Source organism: Nomascus leucogenys, chromosome 15, assembly GCF_006542625.1.
Source record: "Nomascus leucogenys isolate Asia chromosome 15, Asia_NLE_v1, whole genome shotgun sequence".
In the NCBI taxonomy this organism is placed as follows: domain Eukaryota; kingdom Metazoa; phylum Chordata; class Mammalia; order Primates; family Hylobatidae; genus Nomascus; species Nomascus leucogenys.
In genome coordinates this window covers 19,487,036-19,504,098 of record NC_044395.1, presented here as the reverse complement: position 1 = coordinate 19,504,098, position 17,063 = coordinate 19,487,036, and the positions used below count along the sequence as shown (strand labels likewise).

The 17,063-nt window shown below is 37.1% G+C and overlaps 1 protein-coding gene and 1 long non-coding RNA gene across 6 annotated transcripts in view; both read right to left on the bottom strand.

Moving 5' to 3' along the window:
- Positions 1-17,063, bottom strand: part of CADM1 (cell adhesion molecule 1) — a 333,775-nt gene that overhangs the window by 165,648 nt on the left and 151,064 nt on the right. The gene's annotated exons all lie outside the window — the stretch shown is intronic.
- LOC115838594 lies at positions 776-15,217 on the bottom strand. The gene is made up of 3 exons (XR_004033627.1): positions 15,006-15,217; positions 5,829-5,831; positions 776-807 (listed from the first exon to the last, which is right to left on the bottom strand). It is a non-coding gene; the product is annotated as an uncharacterized LOC115838594 (long non-coding RNA).

Genomic DNA, 17,063 nt, shown 5'->3' with positions numbered 1-17,063 from the left:
TCATCAGATCCACTCTACCATGCCAGACCAGGCATCCAAGTTATAAGGATGAGATTCCAAATTACCCAGCTGCCATAAAGCTAGTGTTCCCGTGTGTATCCTGAACGCTGGCTGACGACATGGTTCATCTGGAGTCCACTCCAATCATGTGTTCCCTCAATGACTGAAAAATTTGAGCATAATGACTACCTAAGGTTCATATCTGTACATACCCAAAATGTTTATTAAATAGAAATAAAGATAAAATAATGCGTAGGTTTATGGCTGTATTTTTGCTTTTATGGCATTTGGGTCACTTCTATGATTATCTCTGTTCCATCTTTGATCACAAATGCAAGCCCTATTGTTCCTTTGAGGAAATACAAAATCTTTCATGACAATCTCTTTTAGGATGTGTCTTTCTAGGAACACTCTGAAAAATAACTAGAATTGGCAATGCTAAGAGTTTTTAATGATGAAGCTTACTCAGTTCCTGAAATGTATTAAGTGTTTTGGGGTGGGGTTGTGGAAAGAAAAAAAAAAAAAAGCCAGGTCATAATATACTTCATATAATGGGATCTATTTAAAATCAAATTTCCCCTGGTCTGAGAATGGAGTCACACAACATAATAAATATAGTGTGTATATATATATATATGTATATGTATTTTTTTTTTTTTTCTGAGACAGAGTCTCACTCTGTCGCCCAGGCTGGAGTGTAGTGGTGCAACTTTGGCTCACAGCAACCTCTGCCTCCCGGGTTCAAGACATTCTGGTGCCTCAACCTTCCCAGTAACTGGGATTACAAGCATGTGCCACCACGCCCAGCTAATTTTTATATTTTTAGTAGAGACGGGGGTTTCTCAATGTTGGCCAGGCTGGTCTCAAACTCCTGACCTCAGGTGATCCCAGCCTCCCAAAGTGCTGGGATTACAGGCAGGAGCCACTGTGACCAGCCAGAACATAAAAAACTGTCAATACATGCAAATGGAAGAAAATGTTGTTATAAAGTCTCTAAAATGTAATAGATTTCAAAAAGAATGAGTTCCCAGGCCTACTTAAGAACCGATGACATATCATCGCATTGTAAAAAATTAAATTCATACTAGCTCAAATAGAAAATGTTCTAAGTTACCACCTCTCAGACTGATGGTAAAATCTGCATATTCTGAACTACTTTTTAAGACTTGCATCCTCCTAGGTCATTATCAGTTTATTCACTTAACAAATATTTCTTGAGTATATTTCTGTTGCTGGCACTAAGTATATTTCAGTGAGTAGGATAAGCTTATATTCTGATCAATTTAGGTGGCCTCCTCATGAGCTACAACGAAGCAAAAATAAATAAAACTCAGTAAACAATTAGTAATGACAACTAACTACCTTTAATTAATAAGATTTGAAAGCTTTAAATAGGATATTTATTCCACCTGCAGAAATGTTAAAGTTAAGTAGAATATAAAATAAACCACAAGATAACCTCTATGTAAACACTGTTCTCCATCAAGTAATGTGAGAACTGGAAAATTCTTTGTTTTGCAATTTTCAGTTTCAGTAAGATAACAAAATTTACAAAGAAGCACTGTGTTTTTGCTCAGGAGATAAAACATTAATCTAACTGTTGACCTAGAAATAACATAAAAATTATAAATTTGTCACATGAAAGCTTTAGGGAAACAAGCAAACTAAGCAGCTCACAGCATTGGTTAATGGTGGATTTGGGAAGACTATGTATTTACCGGTGTGTGACAGAGAATAATATAAAGATCCTTTTTTTTCTCCGTTTTTGAACAGAAAATAAATAGCAGAACTTCCCCTTAACCTTCTGGAGTTCAAGTCTAACACATGCTGAAATAACTGTCAACTCTTATATATGTAACTTAAGTCCCATAGCAATGCAAAATTACCAATACAAACTTAGTGAATTGGGTTGGTTGCACATTATTATACAAACTGGATCAGAATACAATTTACTTCTTGCTTGTCAACATAAATGCTTTAACATCTAATCCAATGTCTTAGGCTAAAATTCTATAAATTCATAAAAAATGCATACCCAATATATAAGATCTCCACTTATACCCACCTACAAAGCAAAAATAAATTATGCCAGCCATTTGTCCTGTCACTGAAAAATAAGTAACAACTGGAAAGGCTTTAACTTACCTTAAAAATTGAGACTACATTAAAACACGTATACTTGTAAAGCCTTGCCATCAGATCATACCAACAGATTAACTTTTCTTCAGAGAAATCAGATTAAAGTAATCATGGAGAACCTAGAAACTGAATTCCAATTTGCCCAACTCAAGAGTTGTATGTGTACTCTGGCCTGAATCTGTCTGAAGTAATACACGATGTAGTATCATGTTTCTGAGAGAAACTAGGAAATCCAAACAATGCCTGTGTCCTGAAGGAGATGAAGGAAAATAAAGAGGTTCTAGATGGAGGAACAGAGTGAGCGGAGAGAAGAAGATAAGCTCCTTACCAGTCTCTAAGTCTCCAAAGTCAAGGGCTAGTATATGCACTTAAACCCTAAGGCCCCAGTGACAGAAATGGCCATATGACAAACCTTCCTATGCCAAGAATATGCTTACCTATCTTCATCTGTCAAAACACTATGCATCATAGATATCTAATTTTTTCATCTCTTGCATGAAGTCTTTCCTGATTTCCCTCTGCCGGAATTTCTCGCTTCAACTGATGTGTTTCCACAGTACTTTGTCCCTTTTCAAAGATATATCTCACATTGCATATTTTACCACAGTTAGTTTCATTTCTTAACTTTCGCACTAGATTACGAAGTCAATATAGACAAAGAAATGTTCCATCTTATATAACCTCCTCTGTCTATATTGGTAAATTTCACCTACTATGTGTTCAATAAGAGCTTGTCTTTTTCAATATACAAAACTTTGTAAAGATTAAAGACCTTGTAGAAAGTCAAGAGGAAGATAGCAATTTCACTTCTAAGAACTTACCCTAAGGAAACATTCATGAAGACATACAAGGGGTTATGTGCATGGATGTTCATTATCATATTATTCTTCATTATAAAGATTATGATGGTAATAATGAAAATGATTATCTTGTATTGTGTCCTTATTTGAAGTCAAGCATTGAGAATGTACTTTATCTGCATGATCTCACTGAGTTCTCATAGCAGCCCTATAAGGTACATACTGTTATCTAAGCTTAGAAAAATTAAGTTAATTGTCCAAGGTCAAACAACTAGTAAAATATGGAGTTAGAATTTGAATCCAAAAGGTCAATTCTCAAGGCTATGATCTTACGCATATAGAGCTTGCCACGTGCCAAAGACTGTTCTAAGTACTTTACATATCCACCCTCATTTAACCTTCACAGTAACCCAATGGGGTAAGCACCATTATCATCCTCATTTTACAAATAAAGAGAACTGGAACACAAAGGTAAGAAGCTTATCAAAGATCTCATAGGTAAGAAATGGAAGAGCTCAGATTTAAACCTAGACAGTTTGGTTAACTTATACAGTCTTTTCCCATTTATAAGAGCAAGTGACTAGCACTGACCTAAATATCCAGAGACTGGTTTAAATATACTTATGAATATATAAATGAAGCAGCACAATAAAAAGGCAAAAAGCTGGGGACTATCAATATTTGCATTTCTCAAAATTATTCTGTCAGATTATGCACATCATTTATCCTTTATTTCTATAAATAATGTTCAAATCTGTATCATATAGATTCTAAAAAAAAAAAAAATAGCATCAAATACAGTAAAAGCACTTAGAATGAAAATCGCAAGTCCTGAGTCTCAGGCCCAACCACGCTACCTATTATCTCTGTGATATTGGGCAAAACTTTAACCCTTCTGAGTTCTTTTTCTTCTCTAATAGAAGGAGTTATGATTGAGTTTCCTCTTAGTGTCAATATTCTATATAATCTCAAAATAGCAGACAAGAGACCTGTTGCTCAAGTCAATACTAAAATTTGGTAATTAATAAACAAGGTAATATTTAAGAGTTTATAAATAAAGTATCGTGGAGCTTTGTTAAAATTTAAAAGTTGTAGACAGAGAAACCCAAACACTCACCTACTTCCAAATGCTTACTATGCTCAATTCACTTCTTGGTCTCCTTACAATGTGACTCAAGACGTAAAAATGTTCACAATCAGTTCAGCATTGATATGGACACATGAATTCAAGTTGACCTCTACTAATTTACCCCCAGCAGTCTCTGGTTTCCCACCCTCAATCCAAATTGCAAGAGTAAAATCACCTATCCGTTCTATACAAATCACCTCCAATCTAAATCTCTGGTACTAATCTCAGTCCCAAACTTCAATATCATATCTTTGTTTTCTGGATATTTCTCCTTTAACTATCATTTCTCTAAGTCCGGTCCGCCAGGCTTAAATATCAGTAGTCTTCTACACCCTCCATAATTTACTGATTCTCCACATTCAGTTTGTTACTGATTTCTAGTACTTCTCCCATTACATTGTGGATTGTATCTACCAGAAGCAACATCTGCACAGAAAAGGTGTCCCCATTTTCCATTGTTTCAACCATGGCAGACACCACTAACTGTTCATAGAACTCCTCCCCTACCTCACCCTCCACTGAGGCCAGACAAAACTTTACAGAATCCTTCGTATCGTAGTGTACTCCAGGGAGCCACTGCCATTGACTGGAGTCAGGGTGTGAGATGAGACCCATCCCTCATCCTGATCTATATATTTTTGCCACGACTACTCCTGACACTCTAATACAAACCATTTCTCATACCATGACTAGATTACTACAACCACCCTCTCTAATACAAGTCTCTGATACTCAGACTCTTTGATACAAGTCTCCATTCAGTCCATCCTTCACATTGTCTCTCTCCTGCTCAGTCATCCTCAATGTTTCCCCATTCCGTGTCTACAGATAAAATAAAAATATATTCCTCTTTGTCAGGTTTCAAGGTACTCTACAATTTGGCTTGAATCTTCCTTTCCAGGCCCATCTCTCACAGTTCTCCAACATCCCAGGTTTTCATGCATTCTTCAGTGTTAAAACTTTCTCATCAAACAAAGTCTTCGGCAGAATCCCAATAAATTAAACTGACAAAAAGCACCATCTGGGCTGCAACAGGCCTAGGCTGTCCAGGGGCAGCAAACAATTTGGTCCCCTTTGTCCCACAGCAGGGGCTGAGGCTCTTCTGCATGACCACAAAGGACTGCCACCACGCTGACCAAAGAACATGAGGAGAAGCTAAATTAGACTCTTAATCAGCACTGGTTTAGAAGCACTTCTGAGACTACAAAATAAACCAAAGGCAGAACTAATCAAAAGAGCCCAAACATTTAAAACCAGAGTACAGCAATACACACAGATGTACCCCTCCTCATACATAAATTTAACATGATTTTCCTCTGCTCTGAAAATGTCAGTGCTCAGCAAGGGACAGGACAAGGTTAAGAGAATCTGACAGAAAGAATTGGATGGGGTTGAAAGCTGAAGTCCTGTAAGTTTATCTATACAAGCAGCACAAGTTCTCCTGGCATATTCCCAACTCAGCCCACTGCCCTCCAGCTGCATAACAGCAATAATTTTTTTAAACACCCTCATTCTGTCCTACCACATCTCATAATGTGTAAAACTCAGCTGGATAGTGTGTAGGATTTTGTCAAGCTGTCTTTAATCTTTAGCTTTACCCACTCCCAACAACTGAACTGGCAAGTACTTAAGCTGCTGATGTTTACATCCTGCTTGTTTTATTATTCGTTTTCCGAGAAGCACTTTGGGTTGATAGAGGCCAGTGGCTAGGGGGACATTTGTCACAGCCTCACTGTGCTGCTCCATACCCTTCCAAGGACCCTCTTGCTTTACCTCCCAGATGCTCAAGCATTTCTTCACTCAAATTATGTTTGTGTTTCAACTTGATTTTTTTAACTCTAAATTTAAAAGGAAAATGTACATGCATCTAAGCAATTATCTGAAAAGATAATAAAGTGAAGTCTTCATTAGGTTTCCAGGATGTCTTTTCTTTGTATCCTCATTGTACCTACCAATTCAGTACATTATCTGTTGATCATCTCTACTGAAACCAGACAACCTCTGATGGACTCTTCTGCTCATGTGAATCCTATTACCTTAAGAAGTTCGTTTTTCCAGAGACCTTCAGTTTGCAAGCTGGACAGAGAGCAAAGTGGGTGCAGCCACCTCTCGAATATCCACATGTGGTTCAGCATTATCCCTGACAGCCTTTTAATCCCAAATTGACTTACCTTGCCACCCACTGCATGGCTTGGCTTGTATTCAAAAGATACATGCTTAAGGACTGCAAGTGAATGTCAAAGTCAGAATAAGCAAAACAGAATTGGATTAACCTACTGGGATAAAATTTCATAAAACATTACAAAATCAACTCTAAATAACTTCAGGAAGCAATGGTGGGTTTTTGGTTTTTGTTTGTTTGTTTCTATAGAGATGGGGTCTTGCTATGTTCCCTGGGCTGATCTTGAATTCCTGGCCTTACGCTATCCTCCCCACCTCAGCCTCTCAAAGTGCTGGGAATACAGGCTTGAGCCACCACACCCGGCTTGCTTATTGTTTCGTTTTTTCTTAATTTTTTCCATGGTTGAAAGACATTTCATGAAACTTCTTTTCTGTTGGGGTGAATAATGGACAGCTAACCAGCACTTTTTGGATATCAACTTTTCCCAGGTTTCTTTAAAATGAATGAAAGCTGTCAGAGAGAGGCCCGGATCAAGCCAAAGTGTCACCGGCTAACCTCTGGAGTCCCCCAGAATCTAGCACACCTTATATGGGCTTGCCCCACAATTCAGTTTCTAAGTTTTTGTTTTGTTCGTGTTAAATTGTTCCAGTTTAGAAGAGTAACCATTACCAGCAACAACTGTTAGCAAACTGCCTGAATGACTTTCTTCGACCCATATCAGACTATGTATGTATAGCCGTATTTAACAAAGAATAATAATACCAAACATTGTCAGAAGGGAAAAGAAAAAAAAAACCTATTGATTCATCCTAAAGGTGAAAGAGACAGAACGAAATTTAGAGCACCTAAACTAAATAAGCATATAAACACATACTCTCAATGCAACACCAATAAACTAAGATGCGGGTACAAGTGAATAAAACAATCTTCATTGCCAATACAACTCCCCAGGATAGACTGCTATAAAGAATCTAAACTTCTTTTGCATCCTCAGGTCAAAGGTCATGGACGAACCACACTGACAAGCAGGCTTCCTGAGCCAAAGACAATCCATTTACTCATCATGTTGTGGGGTACTAGCCCCCCAACTGCTTCTTGGCATACATCTGACTCCCTTCCTTCACCATTATACTCACCCATTCAATAACTTAATGAGACTGACATAAAGCTGAGAGCAGGTGTGTGCAATATGTTGTTTTCATCTCCCCATTTGGAGTTATTAGCACCTCCCATCACTCAATTTGGCAGGTCCATTTTAATATTAGCATCACATACAAGCTACATCCTTGAGAAAGGAGGCCATTTCAGACTTTTCTGGTGAACTATTACTTAGATAATAGAACATTTATTTTATGTCATTATAAAATTAAACTTTACCTCTGGGTCTTTAAGGGCTAATAGTTCAACTTCCCTTTTTGACATGCAAGAAGATAAGATTTTCCTGACATGAAAATATAAAGGGGCATTTTTAACCACTGTGACAATTCTGCTAGGCTGCTTACTACAATGCAGTATTTTTTCAACTATATAAAAACATGTACATTAACATACTTTTGAAAACTACACCATGTTACTCATGCAAGGAAAAGTTTAATGCCCTCACTATACTGCCATGCTACAATAGTTTTACATCTCAGTTATGTACATCCAAAGTAGGATTCAGAATCATTCACAGTGTCAATCATATATATGGTGCCGCTTTAGCCAATAGTATCCTCCATTACACAATTACAATCTGTTTGAAGAGAAAGGAAAACATTTGACGGAGTGGTGCATGAAAAATAAGGTGAATATATGATATAATGCTCTACTTCCTTTTACACAATTTCATATATTTTGAGGGAGTGCAGGAATGTATTCAAAAGAACAGATTATTCATTTTTGGAAGTTAATTACCTATTATTAAGTTCTAAGTACCATGGGAAATCAGTGTGAGCACTTGGGTAGTGCTTGCCTATTGAAAAGAGACACCACACCAAGATTTCTTTGTTAAAGGTAAGGTAGGTTCTTACTAAAGCCACACACATGGATTACTTCTACATAAACCTTAACTACCAGAATAGAGTTGACATGAGTGAAAAGATTACTATAAGAAGTTTTCTAAGTTTGCTAACAAAGATGGTAAATTACTAGGCTGAAATCTGTCATTTGTTAATCAAATTTAATAGTAATTTCTTCCTGCAGACACATGCAGAAGACAAATTATCAATTTCTGTAAATCATAATTAGTTCAGAGGCAGATTCCAATTCTCCTAAAGATTAGCTCCGTGTAGTTTAAATTAAAGGCACTCAGTTACCACACGAATTGTAGAAAACCTTACCCTTCACTGAGGTACTTGAAATCTTGGGTTATGACCACTTGAAGGCTTGCGGTAATAATTCAAAATGCTTTTAGTTTGTTATATTCACCGGTGCCAATTTTCACTAAGTGCACAGGCAAGAGACTGTGTAGAGGAGTATCAAACGCAGCTCTTGTCTGCTATGTTTTCCCCCATGTAGATGGCTTTGCTGCCACTGAGACGCAAGGCCCTTTCCAATCTTTAATTTTCTTTAAGAGTGGATAAGTGCCGTGAGCAAAACTGCTCACCACTGCTCTTGAGGTGCTTATTTAAAAAGAAATAAAACATGATTAATTTCAAGTGCTTTACAATTAAAAATATATGACAGGAGGGTCATCTGGGCAATTTAACTACATCGGGAAGGGTCATGGGCCTCTGAAGTTTGAGAAACCCTGAGCTAGACTCAGTGCATGTATTTATTGTCACTGGTAGCATATTAGATTATTAAAAGGGACATGCTAATGTGACATTTTACTATTACAAAGGAAACTCAGTACTAAAATTAGAGCATAAATCAGGCAGATATGCTTCCAGACATGCAATCAACTCTGTCTTCCACTTATCTTCCTTTACGCATCAAGGGGTTATGTTCGATTTCATTTTGTATTTGTTTGTTAACTATATGTGTCGCTCCTTTCTAAGTTCAATGTGAGTAACAAAAATTTAGCCGCATCCCAGTAAAACAGATTTAACTTTAATGCAGATAAAGCAAGGTGGTTAGGATGTCAGAAAAATATACTTTAAAAATCAAGACTAAAATATAAACCTATTAGTTTTGAATATTTATCCAGATTACATTTCATATGCAAGATTCTCTTCAACAAAGCTTTCTTCTTTATTACAGGAAGGTATTTCTATGCATGAAATAGTAAGATTTGTCTTTGAAAAGAGCATGACAACCCAACCAATTCTGTTCCTAAAACAATGGCTAGTTTGGGGGTGTAAACAGTAGACATCATAAAGTAAATCACTGTCATGAAATAATAATTAGCATTGTAAAAATAACCTCCGCTGCCTCAGCTGACTAATGCACAATGCCTGTTCAAGCCCATATTTCAAATCTGAAAGTCACCAAATGAAATTAGCACTTTCATTCCGAAGCCAGATTCTGTTGGTATTTTTGCCTGGAAGGAAAGGGAAACCATTTCATACACTCTCACTAATCCAAAATAGCAAAAACTTGTCATCTTTGTTGCTTAAAGGGAAAGCTGTTCGAGGGCTTGACAGACAAGATCCCAGTTCAGTTCAGCAGCATTCTCCTTCCTCTCCTCCCTACTTCATTGTTCTAGGTCCCTCCATCAGAGGGATTAATGACTCATATTTTGTTCAGAGTATACATGTCTATGGAACTGTGGGGGAGGTAGTTCATAATAAAAAGGCCAAGGTCATGGGCTTTACACCACATGGGCCAATTAGTCTTCATTTGTTTCACAGCCTTACCATCTTTTTTGGGTTTTTTTGTTTGTTTGTTTGTTTGTTTGAGATGGAGTTTCACTCTTGTGGCCCAGGCTGGAGTGCAGTGGCACGATCTTGGCTCACTGCAACCTCCACCTCCTGGGTTCAAGTGATTCTCCTGCTTCAGCCTCCCGAGTAGCTGGGATTACAGACATGTGCCACCACGACCAGCTAACTTTGTATTTTTAGTAGAGATGGGGTTTCTCCACGTTGGTCAGGCTGGTCTTGAACTCCCAACCTCAGGTGATGCACCCGCCTCGGCATCCCAAAGTTCTGGGATTACAGGCGTGAGCCAATGTGCCTGGCCAGCCTTACCATCTTTAACATTAAAGATGTATAGCCTAGCATGCCATGGCAAATGGGTGATTCAGGAAGTATGTGAAAATGGTTCAGTGGATACTCGTTAAAGGGAAGGAGGGAAGAAGGCAGGGAACGGGAGAGGTGGAAAGCCAGGGAGAGAGGAGGTGCCCTGTAGAAATCCTAAAAGTGCTTTGCCTCACTATCTGAGAGCCTATGACCATTCTTTTTTTTCTTTATAAAAACCACAACATATTTAGGTCATATATATTTAAATATCAAATAGGAATAAACAATAATTAAGAAAATGGCTAGCTGGCTAATTTATTCTGAGTTTGTCCTATACTAACTGAAAAAAAAATTAAATCTATATAAAATGAAACAATGCTTATGAATTAAACACTGTATTTCATGCCTTAAAAGAACTTAGCACATTAGCAATTAGCATTTTCTTTGTTTTGAATTCATTGAATTTATATCATCCTTCAACACTGTTTAGCTAAAGCAAACAAAAACAAGAAAATCACATTATTCTTTCTAAACCATATAAAAGTGATCTGGAAAGTCACGTTTAAAATCGCTATCATGGATTAGCTTAAGGCAATTATTTCACTTGCCGCATTCTTTTACGAGAAGTTAAAAAAAAAAAAAAAAATCAAGCGTCTTGCCTAACAAGAAAAACGAAATCCCATTAGTTGTGTCTCCAGTGTATATTAACATTCCTTTTGTTTAGAAAGGTTAATATCCCCCAAATAAAGGAGCATACAGTGCCTGTTAAAATAATTACATCATGACATTTTAGAAAGGTTGGCAGATAGACGTGGTTGCAAGCAAGGAAACAAACAAAAAAAAGTAAAAGCGAATACTTTTTAAATTATCCGTGACTTCAAAAAATGAAAAAGACTGGAAATTCCACCATGTTTGCAATTTCCTACTGGTCTCTGGTATTTGGCTTTTCTCCTTCTTCTTCAATATCTTTCTGTCATAGAAACTTAGGAAGACGTACCTTCATGCTCTAAATCAGATGATCTACTATCTGAAAAGGAAACGACAAATCTGACAACAAAAGAATTTCACAACAGATAGGCAGTTGTGGCACTAACATTAAACCCAAGCATGAGGCACTAACATTAAACCCAAGTCTTTCAATGGCCACTTGGAGTCCCAGAGTACAGAATTTGGTGTCATGATAAAGGAATAATTTTTGTATTCTAGCAAGCTGATCTAAGAGCCCAACATCCATAAGACTGAAATCAGCGAGCAATGAAGTCTTCAGATTCTCCCCTATAAGACCTAGAGAAAACACTTCAAACTGTATGCAAACAAAATACGGAACCGTGGCCCTAATGCTTGAGGCAGAGAGAAGCAATTCTCCAGACACATAAAATAAATTATTAATCTTTTAAACCTCTGGACACACAGAAAACATTTTCTTAATCAAAAATAGGCACAGTAGTAATATAAAACCTAACCAGCATGCTCTTTCTCATTCTCTAGGGCATAGGAGCCCCTCTGCAGCTCTGGAACTGGACGGCCTGTTCCTGCACTGCTCCCAAGAAAGTAGTGAATGAAGTAGGCAAGACAAAGATGAGGAGAAAGAAAGACAATGGTTTTCCTCACCACCACCTAAACCATAGGAAGCTTCCTCAGTTAATGACAGCTCAACCTCTGGACAGCAGGTCAGAGAAGCTAATTGAACAAGTATTTCAGGAGTTTATTAATATTCCCAAAAGTCATGGACTGCTTTACATCAGCAATTCCCAATAATACCAATAACAAATTGCACAGATGTAGTGATGAAAACACCACTGCCTTAAGAGTCTAAAAAAAGAATCCAATAAAATCAAATTAAAAGCCCCCAAGTTACCATAACAAAATCTCTGAAACTGTATAAATCTACTAAAGGGAATTCAGTGCAACATCTCACCTGACAGTTTCATAACAAAATTGTGACGGAAAGCCTGTCCCAGTTCTATACAAAAGTGGAGTACTGATGCCTTTGGCAGAGGGCGTGTCAGCATGGAATGATGATTCTAAGTTCCCATCTGATGCAAACATAGTGCCCTGCATTTAAGAAGCAATCCTCGCGCACTTGTGCAAGAATGAATGAATGAACCAATGCATGGCTTACATGGAACAGTCTTCTAAAACAATCTCTAACACATCTAAACTGACATTTTTATATAACTGTCACAGGCTATGCAGAGTGCTGGATAAAACAGAGGAAATATTTTCTTTTCCCAGAAGCCAGCTAAGAGCTCACCTCCAGGAAAAATATTACAGGATGAGCAAAGTAAATTCCTTTCTCTTCCATATTCAAAGAATATGTGTTTCTTAGTAAAACAACAGAGAAGACTTAGGAAGAAGAAGAGGAGGAGCAGGAGAAGGCAGAAAAAAACACAGCATTGCACAGTGATGGGCACTGTTTTTTAGTATTTTTGTGTATTTTACACTAATTGGCTTAATCCTCACCACTGCCATATGAAATAGATATTATTATTATTATCCCCATCTTGCAGTCGAGGTAAGACAGAGGTAAGTTTCATTCAGCTAGTGCCTGGCACAGCCAAGATTTCAAGGCCAGACAGTACAGCTCCATAGTATTCCACGGTGTATATGTACCACATTTTCTTCATCCAATCTGCCACTGATGGGCATTTAGGCTGATTCCAAGTCTTTGCTGTTGTGAATAGTGCTGCAGCGAACATATGCGTGCATGCGAACTTGATTTCTCTTGAGATAACTTTTGAATTATTTCCTTATCTTTGTGTTCTGGATTGAAAATGCTGAAGGCTTTTAGAATTTGATAATTTCTATTTATGTCATTCTAGCAAATTAAGCTTCTACAAGATGTAGAGGAGTGTTTTTGTTCAAGAAAAAGGGAAATGGGTACAGACAGGATTTCTTTTAACTGGCATGAGTGGACACATTAGAGATCTTTAGGGAAATCTTCTCTGTAATGTATTGGTGATGAATGACCCATGTTACTGTGTTTATAACAGCACTGTCCAACAGAACTTCCTGTGATGGGAATACTTTACATCTGCACCGTCCAATACAGACATCACTAGCCACATGCAGCGATTGAGAATTGCAATGTAGCAAGTGCAACTGTGGAAGTGAAGTTTTAATTTTACTTAATTAAATCTAAATAGCGGCATGTTGCTATTTAAACTTAAGTTTAATTAATTCTATAACATTTTGTTAAAGCTTTCTTTTGGTTCGGTTAATGGAATGCAAGACCTGTTATATATACCACTCTTTGAAATAAACTCTTAGCAAGCTCCTTCTCTCATGTCAACTTCAATCTTTAGTGCAGTTGGCCAGAAACTAGTAAGATTCCAAGACTGAGATGGAATAGGCAGAGAAGTTGAAGGGATAACTTGAGTTCATGCCTCAATCCACAATCCAATCCAGCTTTTATCAGAGCTCTGACCTGGAGTTCAGGGAGTGGTATTCAGATTCTCATTCTGCTCCTCCTTGCATTGGGAAAAGAGCGTGGTAAGTGGGTAGACGTGATTGGTAGGATGGGATTTGAGCCTTCCTGAGTCCCTGGATATCATCTCATCCCAATTCCTAACAACTAGGAACTAGGAGTATTCAATTTGTAAGGATTGTTAGGTATGTGAAAGGAATGGCACAAGAGAAGGCTAAAAAACTAGGTTATGGCCAGACTGTCAACCGAAGCAGTGATGGGCTGTTTTTGTTTAAAATCATACACAGGACAGAAAAAACCTAGTGTCTGGCACACAGTACAAAATTAATAAATATTTAATCTGGCAGCAATATCTCTGCTGATCTCTAAGCACAAGAGACTAAAAAATAGGGAAAACAGTTAACAAGAATCCAATGTGGTGAAAGAGTTTCAAAAATTACTGAAGAAGGTGAACTGATTAAAAGATATGGGGAAACTATCATTTACTAAGGACCTACTATGTGACAATCATGCTAGTCATTATTTTAATTAGTTCTCACGACTCTATAAATTAAGCATGATTATTCATGTTTTCAAATTGAGTAACTAAGGCACAAAGAATATGTAATGTTCCGAAGGTCACACAGTTGATAAGAGACCAAGTGAATATGCAAGCCTAGATCTGTCTGCAGTAGAGGACGAAGCAACTTCTTTCCACCCACATAACCCTGATATTCTTAAGACCCGGAAATAAACTGGACAAGGCAGGGCAAGGAAGAAGGGTCAAGAAATAGTAGGAGGTTACTGAGCCTTGATGACGGACCCTTCTAACAGGGCGGCCAACAACTGCTTAAAGCCCTGATGGCAGCATTGGAGACACAAACTTCAATAGGACACAGTCCTTTCCTTGAAGGGATTTACAGGTGGCCCAATAATTACAATATAAAGTGACCTAAGCCCTAAACAGCAATAGGGAGGTCATGGGAAAAAGCAAGTTTATGTATATCATATAGATCTCTGAAAACTATAGGACTATAATAACCAGAAGTTTTCAAATAACACTGAAATTCAAGATAACCACCTTCAGAGTGATTCAAGATAACTGTCTCCAGAGTGTTTCTCCGTATCATTAAAAAAGGACTCTCAACAAATTAGTAATAATTAACTTAATTATAAGATATGATGCATTCATTTCATTAATCACCAATACATTATAGAAAGAATTTCCCTAAACATCTCTAATGTGTCCACTCATTCCAGTTAAAAGAAATCCTGTCTATAATCATTTCCCTTCTTCTTGAACAAAAACACTCCTCTACATCTTGTAGCAGTTTAATTTGCTAGAATGAGATTAATAGAAATTATCACTCTAAAAGCCTTCAGCATTTTCAATCCGGAACACAAAGATAAGGAAATCATTCAAAAGTCACCTCAAAAGGAATCAAGTTCTCATGCACGTATATGTTCACTGAAGCATTATTCACAATAATATCAAAGACACGGAATCAACCTAAATACCCACTAATGGCAGATTGGATAAAGAAAATATGTATATATACACTGTAGAATACTATGCAGCTATAAAAAAGAATGGATCATATCCTTGGCAGGAACATGAATGGAGCTGGAGGCCATTATCCTTAGCAAACTTGCACAGGAACAGAAAAACCAAATACTAATTGTTCTCACTCATAAGCAGGAGCAAAGTGATTAGAACACATGGATGCAATGCAAAGAGAAGAACAACAGACACTGGGGCCTACTTGAGGGTAGAGGCTGGGAGGAGGCCAAGGATCAGAAAAAATAACTATTGGGTACTAGGCTTAGTACCTGGGTGATGCAATAATATTTACAGCAAATCACTGCAGCATTAAGTTCAACCATATTACAAACCTGCATATGTACCTCTGACCCTAAAAAAAAAGGTATAAAAAAAGAGAGAGAGATCAAGTTATAGGCAAACTACCTACAAATCAAAAACTAAACAGATTTAGCTCAAGTTTAAATTACTAACACACACACACACACACACACACACACACACACAGGCACAAATTCAGAAAGCAGGCTGATTTTACTGAACAGTTCTCTTATGCTTTATAGATTGTATTACTCTTTTCCTGAGGTAGGTTTTGTTTTTTTTTTGGTTTTTGTTTTTTGGTTTTTTTTTGAGACGGAGTCTCGCCCTGCAGCCCAGGCTGGAGTACAAGTGGCGTGATCTTGGCTCACTGCAACCTCCGCCTCCTGGGTTCAAGTGATTCTCCTGCCTCAGCTTCCTGAGTAGCTGGGATTACAGGCATGCGCCACCACGCCCAGCTAATTTTTGTATTTTTAGTAGAGACAGAGTTTCACCATATTGGCCAGGCTGGTCTCGAACTCCTGACCTTGTGATCCACCCACTTTGGCCTCCCAAAGTGCTGGGATTACAGGCGTGAGCTACGGCACCCGGCTGAGGTACACTATTTATAATATAACTCACATAGGATAAGAAATTACTAGCCCATTTTATGAAATTAATATTCTATATTTTCTAAGTATTTCCCATATAATTATTTTATATTATATCTTATATAATACGTATTATATAATATATATTATATAATATATATATTATATAATACGTATTATAAGATATATTATATAATATGTATTATATATTATAAGATATATTATATAATACGTATTAATACGTATTATATTATGTATAATATGTATTATATTATGTATAATATGTATTATATTATGTATATTATAATTATGTATAATATAACAGTAAGGTCAAATAAGTTGACTTAAATAACCTGTGATTTTGGAAGAACTGACAAGCAAATATCAAAGTATTAACAATGTTGATACATCTAATGTCTCCAAAAGCAAAACTACGTGAGGAAAGGACAAGTACCCTGCAGTAAAGCAGATGTCACTTATGAACATTTTTCATTGGCCCTCCAGCACCTGACACAGACCATGGCACGTAAAGTGGCCTTGACAAATATTTTTTGCATGAATAAATAAACAAATAGGGGAATGTCAGTGAATGATGGGTCTAATGGAATCAGTGGTATATTCCATATCCTTATAAGGGATTTTTTAAAAATGTGGCTATACAACATTCCAAGTATTTTTTTAAAGTAGCCCTTTCAACAGGGAAAACAGCAGTCCGTGTAAATCCCAGTGTGACCTCTACCTAATAGTATATGACAAATAACTGTTCGGGAACTACTGCTTTTAAGCTAAACTAAAAAACTTTTGTCAGTGTTTGTGTTTAATGTACTACTATAAAATATACACAGACACGAGATAAACTGATGCTGTAATGGCTTTTTTAAGAACGCAAAAACACCAATTGCCTGAAAATATATATATA